Consider the following 17293-nt stretch of genomic DNA (forward strand, 5'->3'; position numbering starts at 1 on the left):
AACGAAGATGATCATGTGTAATGGAACCTATGAAAATATTGAAATTACATACATTTAAAAGTTAAAATGGCTGAAGTGACTAAAATATATAAACATAATATGCATAACACTCAACCCCCCCTCCCCGGGTATGATTTTATACTTTACCATATAACCCCTCATGGTTTTTTAATTATACACATAATCCCCCTATGGTTAATAAATATTTTTCAACTTTACATAGGAATACTTTTGACATTTTAGTTTATTCTATTTGGAATACAAATTTCGTTATTTCGACACTTTAATTCAAACCATAAATGGTATATGTAACTTTTGAAACCACAGAAGGTTATGCGAAAAAGTATTAAACCACAAGAGGAGGTAAAGTGTATTTTGCCTAGTATCTTCCCTTGAACTCTTGGTTCTCCAGATTTTGCCTGGGCTGTATTCTGACGCGGTCCATGTCAATCAATCACAATTTACAAAAAGAGTTGGTATCTATTCACAACACATAAGCCCAAATCAGATGGTGAGATTGACCATTGTTGGATCGATGTGATACACGCATCTGGACATTCGGCCTTTAAAACTTGAACTATCTCGTTTTTGGTTCCAACACAAACTCACTACGGTACCGTTTTGTAAAGTTATCCACACAAAAGATGTAAAAGTCGTGTATTGGGGATTTCGTCTACTTTTTTTTTTTTTTCAAAAAAATTAGGACGTACACATGAAGAGTGTTAAAAAGAAAAAAAAAAGTACTGGAATATTCAAGGTAACAAAAAAAAAAAAAAAAAATTAACTGTAGCTAACATTCTGTAAAAGTTTGTCTGTTAATTAAGGAATTCCAATAGTTGCCAGTAAAAGTTAAACACTACAGACCAAAACTCATTATTGTTCTTGCTTTCTTGTGCTTTTTAATACTAGTTGGAATGAAAATTTCAATAATGTCTTTTCATCAATCAATATCCAATTCCGGTCCATGATAATATCCAAATTAACACGCCTTTCTATCCCATCCCATCCATTTCTTAGATGATAATTCCAAGTAGTATGGCATATCTCCTTGGACAGTGCAACCATATCTCTAAGCAAGTCACGGTTTGACACCATTTTTCGAACGCTTTTGCTTTTGTAGTTTTCACGTGGAATATTTATAGATAGACTAGATGATGATGATCATCAATAAAGCCATACATAAACCACATCACCTAATAAGGGGATAATCTATTGGAACTTGACGTTCAGAATCACAACCGCTTTGCACGAGATTGAGAATAAGGGAATTCAGGTCTCTCCGGATCACCACGGGACCTCTTCCGGCCCTCCCTCTCCTTCTCATAGTATAGTATAGAAAACTGTCGTATCGAAAAAAAAAAAAAAAAAAAAGGAGAATAAAGGGAATTCTTCAAGAAAGCCAAATCATGAAGTATTTCATTATTGGTATCTTCTGCTCAATTCTTGTAAAGGGATGGGGATGATTTCAATCAGCTGATACGAAAATGTCCAATCATCTTGGATCATTCAATATCTCATATTTTGTTTGTTTCAATTGACAAGTTGGCCTTTTAGCGCTTTATATATGTAGGATGTGTATATATCAAGGTCAAGTTGATACTCATTACTCCACTCTTTTGTGCACGTTTATGCGTTTTTTAAACGAACGCCCGCCAAATCTGCCATATGCCTCTTTCAACTTCCATGCCGACGAGGCTGATATGTAAATGTGTGTGTGGATATAAGCACATATTCGGTGCTAGTGTGTGTGAATGTGAATTTTTCTGATGGTGACAGGCGAAAGCTGCAAATCAAGGAGGCATGCGAGATTTGATTATAGGCCCGCAATTGAATCTTATAAGAAATCTTGAAAGTCACCATACGATGACAAGGATTTCTTGATATCATGCAACCCCACAAGTTTACAGCCATTTAATCAAAAAGTATTAACTGTACGAGGATCTGTAAGGGAATCTAATGTGGTGAAGTGATTCTCAGTCGTTCTTGTTCTTGTTTTTTTCCGATTTTCTTTTGCAAGCTCCCAGTCATAAAAAGTTGTGGACTACACAACAATGTCGAGTCGGGTGCATTGAATCTAGGTCATTAATCAGTACTAATCACTATGCAAAAAACGGCAAAGCATGCATCACATTACAGTTTAGTCATTGGTTTAATTTACAGTTTAATGCTGTTGAACCAATCATTAAAGTACAAGTAAAGTCACAAACTATTCTTGTATTGAAGTGGCACTAACATTCTATTGCAGGAGGAGGTTCTGTATATATATATTCATCTTTGCTTGAGGGTTTGAAATTGAAAAATCAGCCACCTCTTGGAATTAAGTGGAGTACTGACAAATAGTGGATCAAGCAACAAACGCGAATTAGCGACGGATTAGCAGTGATCACTTGAGTTGATTAGTGATGTGATTGATTCTAATCATATATAACCATGATTTTTCTTTGCTTAAAACAAAAAAAAAAAGAAAAAAAGAAAAGGAGGCTGCTGAGTGCATGACCTTTTTGTCATGAAAACCAGTCATAAAATTGTACAGATAAGTTTGTACAATTAATTCACAATAATCCTCAAGTGTTATGAATGCTTCTTGGCAAACTTTTTTTTTTAAACCCCCCCCCCCCCCCCCCCCCCCGTTACTGTCAATTGTAAATATGAAGGATGTAAAAAGCTTTCCTGTACTATTTTCTTCTGTGACAAAATAAAACCCATAAATATTATGATAAAGATGTATTTCAAGAATCAAGTTCTAGTACAGTATACGAATGGATTATATGATGCCAGTAATGTACTCAAAAAAATTTTTTAATTTTTTTTTGAGATAATAATATGTGCCATAAACCAGAATAAAAGTTAAATCCGGTTCTAGGGTAAGTAAGTATATTTTAAGCATAAAAAATTGCTAATCTTGTATTTCTCAGCTGAGGTTTAGTCGCTTTTTAAACAAATGGATAGCATTCATACAAACGGAATTCTATATTTGTGACGTCCAACAATTTCCTAACTACAGAGTACGAGAAGTGGAATATTTGAGACACCCAATTCTTTATCTTATCAAAAACTATTAGCATTGGGTGGAAGAATTTTGCATCAAGTATCCAAGAGTTCTCCCATTCACGTTTTACCTTTTTCAAAGTTAATCTTAGCATTGGGTGTTTAATCGTTAATGCCACATGCTTTATTTGGAAAACGCTAAAGTAGAAAGTTGTACTCGTTCATGCTGGCAGTGGGCAATGAGGGCCTCCTTGCCTTTCAGTTCTAGTCCAGATAACAGTTGTAGCAAGCAAAATTACTGAGATTAAGGATGTAATAAATTAATGGTAATGTATCGTTTTGTTCTTATTGTGATCTTCTTTTGACCATTTTTAGCACATTCTCATTGATTGATATGATTTCAATCGCTAATATTATTAGAAAAATTAAAGAAATAAGAGGCAGTGCAAATTGATGACAATGTATTGTTTTGTTTTAATTGGTATACCTTGGCTCCTTTCGACCACTTTCAGAAAATTATCATTGATTTGTAAGGTCCTTTACATCATAAATTTTGCTAATGTATTATTGATTGGATTTAAATGTGACTTACGTACTTGAGAATTTAGGATGTAAAGTGTCCAAAATTAAGAGTTTAGCATGTAAAGTATTCAACAGTAAAATTTAGGGTGTAAAGTAGAAAAGCGGTACAAGGTAAAATTAGTCCTTTTTAAAAAATTCTCTTTTGGAAATGAAACCAGATATAGTTGCTATAGAAACAGCTCCAATTTAGCTAACCAAAACTAGAAGACCATATTGCAACTGCTACGTCCCCAGAATTTCTCATTTTTCTCGGAAGCAAAAAGTTTTACCATGCATTAGGTCTTAATTAGGGCTGCAAATGAATCGAGCCGCTCGCGAGGGGCTCGAGTCGAGCTCGAGCTTGAACTCGAGTTCAGAATATTAAGCTCGTTAGCTCGCTAGCTGGCTCGCGAGTAGCGAGCTTGAATATATATATATATATTTTATTTAATAATAAAATTACGTATATTATATATATATATTTTTTATTTTTTATTTTCATAGTGAAATTACGTATATATCCTTAATATTTTGTTATTTATTCAGAAAAAAATATTATTTTATTTATTTTTTTTAAAAATAAAATAATTTTTTTTTATTTTTTCGAGCTCGAGCTCGAAAATTGTCAGCTCGTCGAGCTCGAGCTCGAGCTTGGTAAAATTTAGTCGAGGCTCGGCTCGATTAACTCAAAACTCGACTCGGCTCGACTCGTTTGCAGCCCTAATCTTAATATATGGACTGTGGCTGATATTAGATCCTAAAAATTAGAAGTTCTGGATTCTAATCCTCTTACTCTTCCCGCTCCTTAAATTCCACCTTTCCGTAGTAAAAAATAATTTAAAAAAAATTACTACCTATGAGTCAAAGTGCAAGTTCTTTGAAATTTCATGACCTTTAACCGAATTAAACTTTTCTTGCTTTCGGCGGTTCTTTCATTTTCTTTTTCGAAGAATTTTTAGGTTCAGCTAATGGTCCTTTCAAACACCGAAGAAAGATTTAATGTTCAAAGGGCTGCGACTGAGGAAATTTCCAATCAATTTGCCTTTGATCTAATTCTTGGAACAATTATCATTTCACAATGTGAAAGAAATCTTGCATTTCATCCACAATGTGAAGACCTTTACACGTTATCTCGATTTCAATATTGTACCATAATGAGTAATCGTGAATCGAGTGTCCAATATTTTTTTTTTTAAATCACTTTATATCCCTTATATTTTCCATATTGCACATTTCAAAGCTAGTCCAAACTGCACATATAATTGAAGGTCCTGCTCTATCACTTTGATAAGGCTTCCAAATGATTCTCTCTTTCAACATGCATATATATTTTCCACATTGTCTCCTATTTTGTAAAGGAATGTGAAACTGGATTATCTTTGAATATTGTTAATTTAAGGCAGAGATATCCTGCATGAATATCAACTATTGGAGCACAAATCTAGAAAAGTTCATACGATAAGGAAAATGGAGCGTTTCGTTTTAGACTTCAGAAATGTTTTTCTTTCCTAAAAAGTCAATGATAGAAAATGTCAAGAAACATATATATATATATATATATATATATATATATATATATATATATTAGGGATAATTTCAGAAACCTCCCTTGAGATTTCTAATAATTTCACTTGGCTCCCTTAATATTTTAAAAATTACACCTACCTCCCTTGCCCATTTAAAATGACAAAACTAATCTTAATATTTTAATAAAACTCCCTTGTTGCCATGTTTATACAAAGGATGGATTTTATTTTTTTTCCTTTTTCATTCTTGTTCATTTCTCTAATATTTCATTAGAATTATAGAAGAACTATTAATGTTATCCCCAATATCTATCTAGATCAAACACTAAATGAGTAATTTTTTTTAATAACTTTTAATATCATTCAATTTTTAGTGGCTCTTTTTTTTGTATCAAAATCAAGAATAACTAGAAAGAAATGGCCCAAAATCAGTACCAAACTATGGTAGTTCCATCACTAAACTAGCCATAAACTTTTATTAAAAAAATAGTCTATAAACTTAAAAAAAAGATAGCATTTTTTCTATCTTAAAAAGAATCTATATCCCTAATAAAGCACTATAAATAATAGCCTATTATATCAGTAGATTTATTGTTATAGTTGATTATCAATTAACAAATATTGGCATGAAAAGCTTGAGACTCTTTTTCTTTTATAATTGTGCCAAATTACTTTACAATTGTTTAGAAGAATAAATTAAACTTTATAAGATAAGGGTATTTTAGGGTATTCATTAAATTTTTGACCCTATTTTAAGGTTTGATTACCAAAGTGTCAAATCAAGAAAGGTAAGTATAATTTTTAAAACTTCAAGAGAACTAAGTGAAATAGTCAAAAATCTTAGGGGAGGTTTCTAAAATTATCCCATTATATTGTGTGTGTGTGTGTGTGTTGGAGGAATAAAAAATGGAATGATCAAAGAAAGAGTTTGGCACGTCTTCAGCAACACCTTGATTAACAATGATGCTGGTTTTGACTAAACCAAATAAAGAAATGGCCAAGCCCCACTTTCTAAAGAAGCTGAGCGGAAAGAGCAAAGATCCAGCATGCCTTTTGGAATTCATGCAAAACTAGATCTATTTTGTTCAAGACATATATTTTACACTCACGCCTGGATGTAGATTGGAATCCACAAGCAGGGTTGGTCAAATATTATCTTTGTTTTACTTATAGTTGCTTTCCATGCATTGCAACTCGTAATAAATATGGGGAAAAAATGTAGGTGCTTTCGTCTTCTTTGGGAGTCAATTTCATTTTTGTCTTTGATCGATGTAGAAAATTTTGTGTCACTATACTCCAAATTCCAAATATGTGGAGGCACAAGACACTAGCAGCCCAAGCACAAGCAAAATCGTATTTCTCTTTTTCTTTAACAATTTCGTCATTGGGGCTCACAATCGAGATTCTTCCATAAAACTGTGACATGTATCATTCTATCTTCCCCGCAAATCTGCCAACAAAAACAAAAATAAAATAGAAGTCTTTTGTTACGTGTCAAACTACTTCTTGCATAGTTAATCAATGGCAGTCTAGTTTTCATCGGACGTGCAAAAACCTGAGTGTGAAATGCATATTGTCAATATCATTTTTACCTTCTTCTGATCAATTTTTGGCTTCTTTTCTCCGTCTCCTCTTTGTTCCGTGACCTTTCTAAAGTTGGCTGTGCAAAGAATGATAGCAAGAAACGTTGAAGAGGAAAGTTTCAACAAGACCAGGTCTATCTTTTAGCAACCTGTGATGACGGATGACTGGTGTGGGCTAATGAAGCCTTGAAATGTGTTAGTATTGTGTTTAGCATGGAAGAGATGGATCGTGCCTTGTATTGAGTCACCTTTTTAGTTAATTTTTTTCGTAAAAATTTAAGAGAGGTATATATTTTCTGCTTGAGCACATATATTTTGAATACTTTGATAAAAAAAAAAACATATATTTTGAATTCCAAGGATAAACGAGGAACTTTTCCAAGTCCATTTGTCAAATATTGGTTGTAAATTGAACGAATCACATGTCACTTTAACCTTATCCTCGAGCACATCTACATTGAACAGCGTACGCCTGTTATGCTCTGTGCTTTAGAAATTGGTCTAATTCCACTTTTCTTTTCAGCATTAAAATAATTTTCATGTGGGCTGCAGCACCCTGCCTTCCAAAATCACATTAATATTCCAGTGTGACAGAGTAATAAATAATCCACCGACGGACAAGAACTTTACTCCTGAATTATCCCGTGTGCAACCACAAAATTTTAAGAGGGAACCAAAACTATATATATGATTGTGCGTTTGGATACTAGATTATTAGAAATTTTTTTTTGAGAATAATACAGTAACTCTTTTTGTAATATAATATGTGAGATAAAAAAAATAGTCGAAAAATTGAAATGGTGGTTCGAGTAAAAATTTTTTTTACAAATAAAAACATATTCCATAATTTCAATTTCCGACGTTTGAATTCTGAAATCTTCCGTTTTTTTCCCTTAGACAATACAAGAAGTGCCTGAGAGCCATACAAGTCATGGTACCAAAATCCTAATGTCATGTACTTATTATTATTATTTTTGAAGGAATGTCATGTACTCATTCAACCACACGTAACACATTGTAAGACGAGATAATCCAACAAGAAATTCAAGCCCTGAGAAATTACTCAAAATGCTTCGCCAAACCGTACCCACAAATCCAACGATGTAAATAAAACCACGTTCTGACAAAGACAGCAGGCTTCTAGAAGGATGAAAGCGTGCTTCGTCTGGAAGCAAAGATCAGCATATTTATTTGATGATGCAAAGTGTAATATTTTAAAGAAAACTTAGGACTTGATCAACCAAGGTTTGCTTAGTCAGGCAACTTACATAGATTGGTTCAAATTAGAGGAATTCAACTTAGAGGGGCTCCAGGAGAAAGCAAATGTCATCCATTACAATTTACAATATACATACGATGGATGCGTGAGTGCGCGATGCGCGCTCTATCCCTTTTACCCTTTTCGTTTAGTCTTTAAATGTACCAGTGAATCAAGCGTGCTAAAATTTTTGATTACGCAAAGGAACAATGGGTTCATACGTGGAAATATGCATGAAAAGCAACCCAATGCTAGGTGCATCCTGTATTCACTGGTACAGACTCCAGGCGTAGAATAGAAGAAACCATGACGGTAACTTATTGGCGCATTTGATAAAATTGAAATTTGAAAACTGAAAAAAAATGATAAGAGGTTGTGGGGCCAAAAAAGGAAGGGGGATGGGGGAAGGAGGAGGAGAGGTGAGAGGAGAGGAAAAAGAAGGAAGGAGAAGGAGGGGACGGAGGTAAGAGGATAGGGAGGCAGGGAAAGAGAGGAGAAGGACATGAAAAAAAAATGGTAGGCGCCAATGCTAGCGCTAGCGGAGATGCCGGAGGTGATGACTGGCAATGACTGGAGTAGTGATGGCGGCGAGGAGGAAGAAGAAGAGAGAAAAGACCCAAAAAAAAAAGGAAAAGAAAAATAAAAAAAATTATCTACAAATAGCTACATTTAAGTTTGATACAAACATTCAAAATATTTACCATCGGACAAATGGCTAAAATACAAAGATGGATATGCCTATGCTAAGATTTTCAAGTGTAGGAGTCCAGAGAAAGTATCATTTCGCCTATACCGCGCAGAGGTGGCTTCCGTGATTCATTGAGCTGCTCGTGTCCTAATATTTGCCAGATTGGTATATACAATTTTGGGAGGATATATATTTTTTTTCCTAAATGAGCTAGCTTAATAACTACTAATAATCACAGCTCAAGGAGCCTTTTCTGCAATGATGCCAAAGGAAAATGCTATTTTCTGCTATTAAGAGCTTCTACTATGCAAAATAGATTCAACGATTACCTGTCCATTATCTAATTTAGAAAGAAAAAAAAAAATGTGGTTGCATTGCATGTAGTAGTTATTCTATTTCTAGAAAAGAATTTCTTTCTTCCTCTTTTCTATTAACTTTAAGCAGGGAATCCCCCATTTTACAACATCACCACGTATTAAATGGCTTACAAAACTAGACCTGACTCATCAATCTTATGCATATGGTTGTTAACTTGTGAGAAGAACTCATGAAGTCAGCAGTCAAAATTGGAAAAGGACGTTAAGTTGACGCTGGAAGGATACTTAATGATAAAGTCACCGAGTTTAAGATACATTTCATCTATAAATAAAACATAGATATCATTACTTAACTTAAGTAGGCCATCCATGCGAAGACAAATTATAGAATTATGTGGCGGCATTCCAATTCAAAGTAAATTCCAGAATTGGAAATTAGGCCTATGTATTGCATGCATCTCTCCTCCCTAAAGTAAGAGAACAATTTGGTCCAAAATTGAAAAAGTTGTGTAATTTTTGTTCTATTTTCTTTTCTTACTTGTATATATGCTAAGTGTAAAGTTCCAAAAAAAATATCTATATTTGGGTCCTCAATTCAAATTTCATTATATATCAAAGTTTAATTTTACTATGTATTAATGTTCATTCTAATTTTTTTTTTTAAAAAAATTTCGACCAGACGATATGATACGAGACTCGAGATGCAGGGATCTCAACTTCTCTATGATTCAAATTAAGCTTAACCGCTTATATTAAAGATCATGACAACCATAAAAGTTTTCTTTTTAGAAGGACAATCTATTGATAGACCACCTATGTTTAATGGTTCTCGAGGGACGAGTAAAAGAATTTGAAATCAAAATTTACAATTCTCGACCTGATGTTCATACTTATATTTTTGAACCAGTTGGTAATATTATTGAATTGGAAATTATTCCTTTATTTTAATTTATTGAGTTTGTATATATCTGAGCACCACGTGTGAGCAAGATGTAAACTTATGAAATACAAAATAATATCAAAATTTAAAAAAAATATATAAATAAACGTGACAAAATCTAAAAAGGAAGGTCCCCAACTACACCTACTTGGGCCTACCCTAGTCTACGTGATTCTTGAACCCCACCTACATAAGTATGGCTTGCCTAATCATATCCACGTGTGCCCCTCCCTAAACCAGTTGACCCCAGTCTTCATTTGACACTTACCCACCAAAAAACTCATCCTTATCGTTTTCACTTTTGAGAAGAACGGAGTAATTATCCGTTACTATTTATAGAATCCTATTTATAGTAATCCAAAATACCACTGCTCCTTAATGAAGACAAATTACACCGAATCGCATTTGACGATTAGACTCCGATTGAACGGAAATCAGTTAAAGTGGAACTAGACCGGTGCGGTCGAAACCAAACCTGGTACGATGATTCAATGCATTGGGCCTTCATAATTGAGCTAGTCTTTAGTTATTTCTGGCCCAACAGTACCGTCTTTGTGCTTTTCTTTTGTAGTTTAATTTTTTTTTATTATAAAACGCATCTGAACATGTTAAAATCTGAATCCATTGAATTTTAAATATTGAATTGGCCAGTTGTTCTAATGACAATCATTGGCATTTGTCAAATATGCGCTTAATTTATACCAAAATTATCATGTGATTGTGCACATTTACGTCTATCCACTCTTACATTTATTATCTTTCTTTATTTAGTTCTAGTTTTTCAAAAAAAAAAAAAAAAGCCTTCACAGAATCAGTTAAAGAAATCTAAAATTAAACTCCTTTTGTCGTATAAAAATAGGCTTAGTTTCATTTACACACAGATTAAGATTAAGAAATGTACGTTAATGTAGTAAAAGCAATCATTTTTGCTTACTACTTTCCTCATATTCCCTCACATTAATACTAGTTATAATGAATGTAGTATTTATTACTTCTAGCTTAATTCACTAATAGAATAGTTTATTGGTTGATTAAGATTTAGTACATTGAATTGGGGTATAGAAATAATGATAAAGTAATTATTATTATTTTTTTCAAAATAGACTTATAATTTAGAACAATCATAAAAAGAAAGAAAAAGTAAAATGTAAAATTTATCTCAGTGGGACCTAGACAATACTAATCAAGTTGTCGTATCTATCTATTACTCCTCCACGCGTGACATGTTATTCAAGGAGCTATCAGTACTCAGTAACATTAATTATTGTTGGCATAATCTGCTGTTAAGGAGGGTGTGACTTAATGAATGGTTAATTCTTTTACCCTTTTTCAAGAAAGAAGATTATAGAAAAGTAAACCAGAGATATTATTATTATTGTTCTGCTTCGTGTACTTTATTTTGAAGGTTCGGGCAGAGTCGTAATTCTCTGAATCTACTGTTCAATTTGATGATTTATTTTAAAATAAAATTCAGGTGTGTTGGCAAGGAGTCGTGCTTTGACTGTGTATATATATATATGAACACAAAAATGAGATTTAGAATCACGAAAGTTCGTGGCAAGTAGGACAGCCCCAAAAAAAAAAAAAAAAAAAAAAAATTCAATTTGGTGGTTCCATGAAGAATTGACCTGTTTTCGAGCTATCTTAAAATTCATGCAGCAAACATTTACTACCATATTGACCAGGATGATATGTTAAGAATTTGCATGAGCAGTCATTAAAATAATCTAAATTTGGTTTTTCTTTTCTTGCTCCCAAGTATATGGAAAGAAATTTTCAAAATTAATATGGAAAGAAGGGTTTTGTTTTTTTTTTTTTACTTAGTTGATCAACGTTCTTTATCCAAGACGACTGATTCTTGTAGCCGTTTTGAATGATAGTAGTGTATAATTGTTCTAATGGGTACAAACAAAGCATGTAATTCAAATGGGAATAATTTAAAAGCCACATTGTTCTTGAATGATTCACAATTTTACCAAGTGTCAAACAAGGTAAACAAGACCAATAATAGTAGTCTTTCTATCTATTTATGTCAAAGTTTATCCAAAGGAAGCAAAGTGCTTAATTGGCGACACAAAGTTCTTTCCCATGTGTCACTTTGGGCACCATATTCTCTTTTTATTATTATTATTATTAATTGTTTAGGACATCATTTTGAAATTTTGTTTCCATAATTATGATACCTCACTTTTCTTAAAAGTGAAACTATGTAATTATTTTGTCAATGTCATTTATTAGATGGAGAATACAGCACAGTACTAGGTGATGCATCCGTAAAGTCCGTTGCCTAATGATCTACTGCGATAATTGGCATAGAGCCAATTGCGCTCTTCAAATTTGTGGCCAAACTAATATCTGAGAAAAAAATTGTTACATTTTCTGTGAACATATTTTTCAATCACCTTTTTATCTCATATATATCAAATCGTTACAGTAATATTTTTCTTTTTATAAAAAATTCAGAAAAATACAGTCCAAACAAGGTTGAAGCCGAATCACACTTTTGCACAAGTCTAGCGGACATTTTTTTTTTCCCTTTGTAATTTCAATAATTTATCGATGTTGTGCAAATAAATGATTTTTTTTTTAAAAATAAATTTAAAATGTTATCTTTACGATTCTTCTTATTTTACCATGCAATCCTTCAGTAAATCATCTTAAATTAAATCACTATAATAATTACGGAGAGTCCTGTATTCTTTTGGTTGGATTACATGTCCATGCGCTCCGATTAAAGAGTCAAATCATTTGATTCGATGAAAGAGAGAAAAAAAAAAAAGAAAAAAGTCTAAGAGTAGACTTTTTGTTCGATATTTAGTCTTTGATCGAAAATCTCTCAATTTGGAAGGCTCCATCTAACAAAAAGGTTTACTCCAAGCACCAAAGTTTATCCATTGTTTCGTTCGGTTTGCACACTGCAAGTTGCAGCCATCCATAGATTGACACACTCAACCCTTTCTCAAATCCCGAAAACGCCATCTTCTTCAAACATTTACTAGCTACGGGAAATTTCTAAAAGCAAATACCAAATTCAAGAAAATGGAAAATACGCTTTTAGCCATGTGAGAAAATGAAATATTTGTCGGCGTAAAAGTGCAAATTGCTACGTATTTATCTAGTGTCTTTTGGTTTCATTAAATAAATTATAAATATGTATATGTAGGAATTCAATTCAAAGATGTGTTGTGTCTTCTCTGGATATCAAAACCGACATTCTCTTTGAGGAGGAGCTGAAAGGGTCGCTGTGAAGGTGCAGCTAACTTGGCCGCAAATGGTCAAGCGGTGTGAACAAAATACAGTCGGCACTATAACTTACTGCATGTTCTTTGGTATCGCACCGCCTTTAAATTACAAAGAAGCCAAAAAAAAGTAAGTTAATTTCTTTTCCCCCATCATTCGATTTACATCTCTTACAAAATTATATAATTAGAGCATTCATGATGCATTATGCACAAAATTAATCTCAGTGCTAACCGCACAAAATCACTATTCCTGTGACGGCTGCACAACCCTTACTCAACTTTGATTTTGCCATCTCCATATATATATATATATATATATATATATATCCCATTTTTCTACGAGTCAGTTGAGGGGGAAAAAAAGGAAGGATCTTTAGTTCTTCGCCGGAAAACAACCCTACTGTTTCGGCCTTCTTCAAGTCAGGTTGAACTATATTGCATGTGTGTACATATCCTGGAAAAGACGGCTTGAATAAATTTGAAGATTTCTGGTGCTTTTTTTAGATTCATTCAGCGGAAATTTCAACTCGCGCTGGTCTTAATTAATTTCTTTATTCTTTTTTTTTCTGGATAATTTTGAAAATTCTTACCTTCGTATATAAGTATTTCTAGATCGAAAGATCAGAAGGGTTCTCTTCTTTCATCAAGATTTTATCTGGGTTGGTCTTTTTTTTTTTTTTTTCTCTCCATTTTCTTGGCTAAGTTGAGGTGGGTACATGTCCTTGATAAAGGTGGCGAACTCACGAGACACTAGCGGATATGGCAGACTTCCGGCGGCAGGTAGAGTTAATAGGGAAGTAGACAACACTGCCAACACCGCTGCTTCCACAAGTATGACCACTACCGCCGCTACCAATAACCTTGCCTCGACGGATATCCAAGGCGGCAGTTCTCAGCAATTTCAGCAAGCTCAGATGCTATCATTTGAGCAAGAACAAGCTAACTATCTTCTATCGGCGGCTGCCGCGGCGGCAACACCGATGTTTTCGGGGTACAGTCAATCGTCGGAGATGTCTGCGATGGTGACGGCTCTGGCGCATGTGGTTTCCGGGCAGAGGTCAGGTGAGTGGGCATACAACAGACCAGACCTGAGTGGTTCTGTTACGATGTCGTTTGGAGGTGCCGGTTCTGTAATTCAATCGGCTAATTCGCCATCTTCTGCTTATTCTTCTTCTAGCTCTGGCTCTTGGGCTGGGCAGAAGAGAGGACGTGATCAGGAGGAAACTGTTTCTGGATATCCCGAGCATGCTCAGAGGGTTTATAGAGGGTTTGAAGATTTCAGGTCCGGAGAGTCATCCTCTGCCAAAGCTGGTTAGTGAAAACTTCTAAACTTTTTTTTTGGGTTACCAATGTAAATTTTTTGTCATATATTTCCCCATAGTTTTTATCGCTAATAACTTGTTCTTTGTTTTTGTTTTTAAATTTTTTTTTTCTAAATTTTTTCCCAGTTTGATATTTTGTTTATTTTCCGATCAATTTTGAAGTCATCAAAATTTAACTACCTTAAAAAGGACATTATAGAATTTAAAACGATCTTGGTTCTAGATTCATATTCTTTTTACTCAAAACAGCCTACTTTTGTAGGATCAGCAACACTTCCCTTTTTATATTTTATGTGACGCTCTATACATATTTTTGCATGTAATTGCAAGTGTGAATAGTGCACTATCGTAAAAATGCTCTTAGACATAATTTCAAGTCTTTTTTTTCTGGCAAGAAATATTCATCGTCAATTGCACTTGTGATTATGGATAAAAAATACAGTATATACTTGAGATCAATGCCAATACATTTTTCCCCTCTTTCCCTAATTTGCTTGTGCTCCTCAGCAATGCTAGATGAAGCTGCAAGTGTTATTACACCTACAACAACCGCCTCAACCATCGCAACCACAGTTCAATCCCAAAATCCACCGGCCGAAGCGGCAGAAGAAACCGGAGAGAGGAGGAGAAGGTATAGAGGGGTTAGGCAAAGGCCATGGGGAAAATGGGCAGCAGAAATAAGGGATCCACACAAAGCAGCAAGAGTTTGGTTAGGCACATTTGACACAGCTGAAGCAGCAGCCAGAGCATATGATGAAGCAGCCCTTAGGTTCAGAGGCAATAGAGCCAAGCTAAATTTCCCGGAAAATGTTAGACTATTGCCGCCTCTCCAGGCTTCTTCTCAATCAGCTCAGCTCCATGCTGTTTCTTCCACTCCTCCTGCGACAATTTTGCCCGTGACCACCCCATCTCCACAGGCAAGGATGTTCCAACCTCAGCCAATTCAGAGCTCAGACATTGCCAGAGATTATTGGGAGTACTCACAATTACTACGAAGTTCAGGTGATTTCCAGGGACAGCAGCCTGCAGGCTTGTTAGAGCAAATGTACTATGCTTCTTCATTGGCTCTACTGCATTCTCACTCGCTGCCTTCTACTACTACTACTACCTTCGCTGCATCCCCTACCCCCTCTTCTTCTGCTTCACATCCTCTGCTGCTTCCTGGCCAGCAAAGGAATAACACCTTCCAAACACAAGGAAGTCAAGATCAGGGAGGCAGCTCGAGTTTTCCGGCACCGTCGTGGACTGATTCAGGCCATTATCCTCCATCTTCAAGTTGATTTCGCCTTTGTTTAAATTTTTTTCAATCAATATACTTCACATTATTTCTTTTCTTTTTTTTTTTTTTTGCTATTATGATTTTCTTGGTTCATTTTCTTTTTCTTTTTTTTTTTTTTTGTTAAATGTACTATGTACTTGTATGCAGGTCAGGCACCATAGATATCATTATTATTGATGTCATAATCATAGAGGAGGATGAAATTATAGAGATGAGAAAAGCAGTATTTAGGTCCCTTAGGCATAGTTTGGATTAAAGATTTGGTAATGCAACTTATCTTTGCTTAGTAGCATACAGGAAGTTAGAGAAGTGTCAATTTGTCATGTTATCCTTTCTTTTCTTCTACTCTTTGCATTCTCTACCTTGCAAGCTTCTTTAACCTCTCATTTCAACATTTTCCACGCTACTCTATAATCCTTTAATTAAAAGGTTTCAAATTGTCTTGGGACATCAATGTATTCATTTACCAGTTCGACATGAATTGTTGGGAGGAGTCAAACATGAGTTGCTAATGGTTTTTTCAGATATAAATTTATGCATTTGTCTCTTAGTGGAGTATGATTTGGTTTCCTATTGCCTATGGCGTGAGAACACTACTCACTACTTGCGCATATATGTAGTAGTCTTGTATCAACGATATACATATGTTATTATTATTCATTTATTCTTTATCTCATCAAAGAAGTCCTCTAGGAGACGTAATCCGACAATATTCCAGAGAAACCTAAATTGGTCAAAAATAAATTAATGTGGTAGCTGGATTTCGATCAGACGAGGAGGATGCAAATTGCAAAAAGCATTTTTGCTGTTTTGGTGATGATGTAATGTCAGAAACTGACGAAGACGATGAATGGGATTGTCTGGAGCTATCTGGGCGGGACATTTGCTGGGGATCGGTGGTCGCTTTTGGCATTTCTTTGATTGATGTCCTGAAGAAGCTTATCGTACTCTCTGCTTTAAAGCTTCAAGTGGCCAATTTGCATGGTAGGCCAAAAGTGGTGTGCCACAAATTACACTGCCCGCCTTTGAGTTCGACGTGTTCCACTTGCCCTCAACTCATTAAAAATTACTTAAAAAAGAGAGTGTGTAAGATAAGTTTTAATAATAAAAACATTCGACTCGAGCTCGAGTTACTGTATGCTCTTTTGGAGTTCGAATTTGTCAAAGTTATCGAAGAAAAGACTTTAGCTCGAATCAATTATTTATGGAGCTCAAAATCAGGTCTCTCACTCTCTCTCTCTGTTGTTTCCTAACATTGCGGAGCTCAATTCGAACTCGATTTGACCAATTATAGTTCGATGCTCCTTAAGTAAATCAAGAAATTAAATAATAAGAAGAAATATGATGGTGACGACAAACTCCAAGATTTGCTAATAACATGCCATCCTCTGTATAATTTCACATACAAATAATAAGCGATTGCAATATGTTAAAAACAGTAGTATCATGTCTGATTGCTACTATGAGAATCCTTAACCTTCGTGGAGCCTGATTGCTGCTACTTTCCTACCTTGAAAAAAAAAAAAAAGAACCTTAAACTCCAAGAAAATGGAAAAAACTAGACAAGCAAACAGAGAAAGCACAACACT

General features: G+C 34.5%; 1 pseudogene; it reads left to right on the top strand.

Moving 5' to 3' along the window:
* The first annotated feature begins 13259 nt into the window (after nt 1-13259).
* LOC113713749 (uncharacterized) lies at nt 13260-16049 on the top strand (annotated as a pseudogene).
* The last annotated feature ends 1244 nt before the right edge of the window (nt 16050-17293 follow it).

The sequence above is a fragment of the Coffea arabica genome, chromosome 10c (genome assembly GCF_036785885.1).
Source record: "Coffea arabica cultivar ET-39 chromosome 10c, Coffea Arabica ET-39 HiFi, whole genome shotgun sequence".
Lineage (NCBI taxonomy): Eukaryota > Viridiplantae > Streptophyta > Magnoliopsida > Gentianales > Rubiaceae > Coffea > Coffea arabica.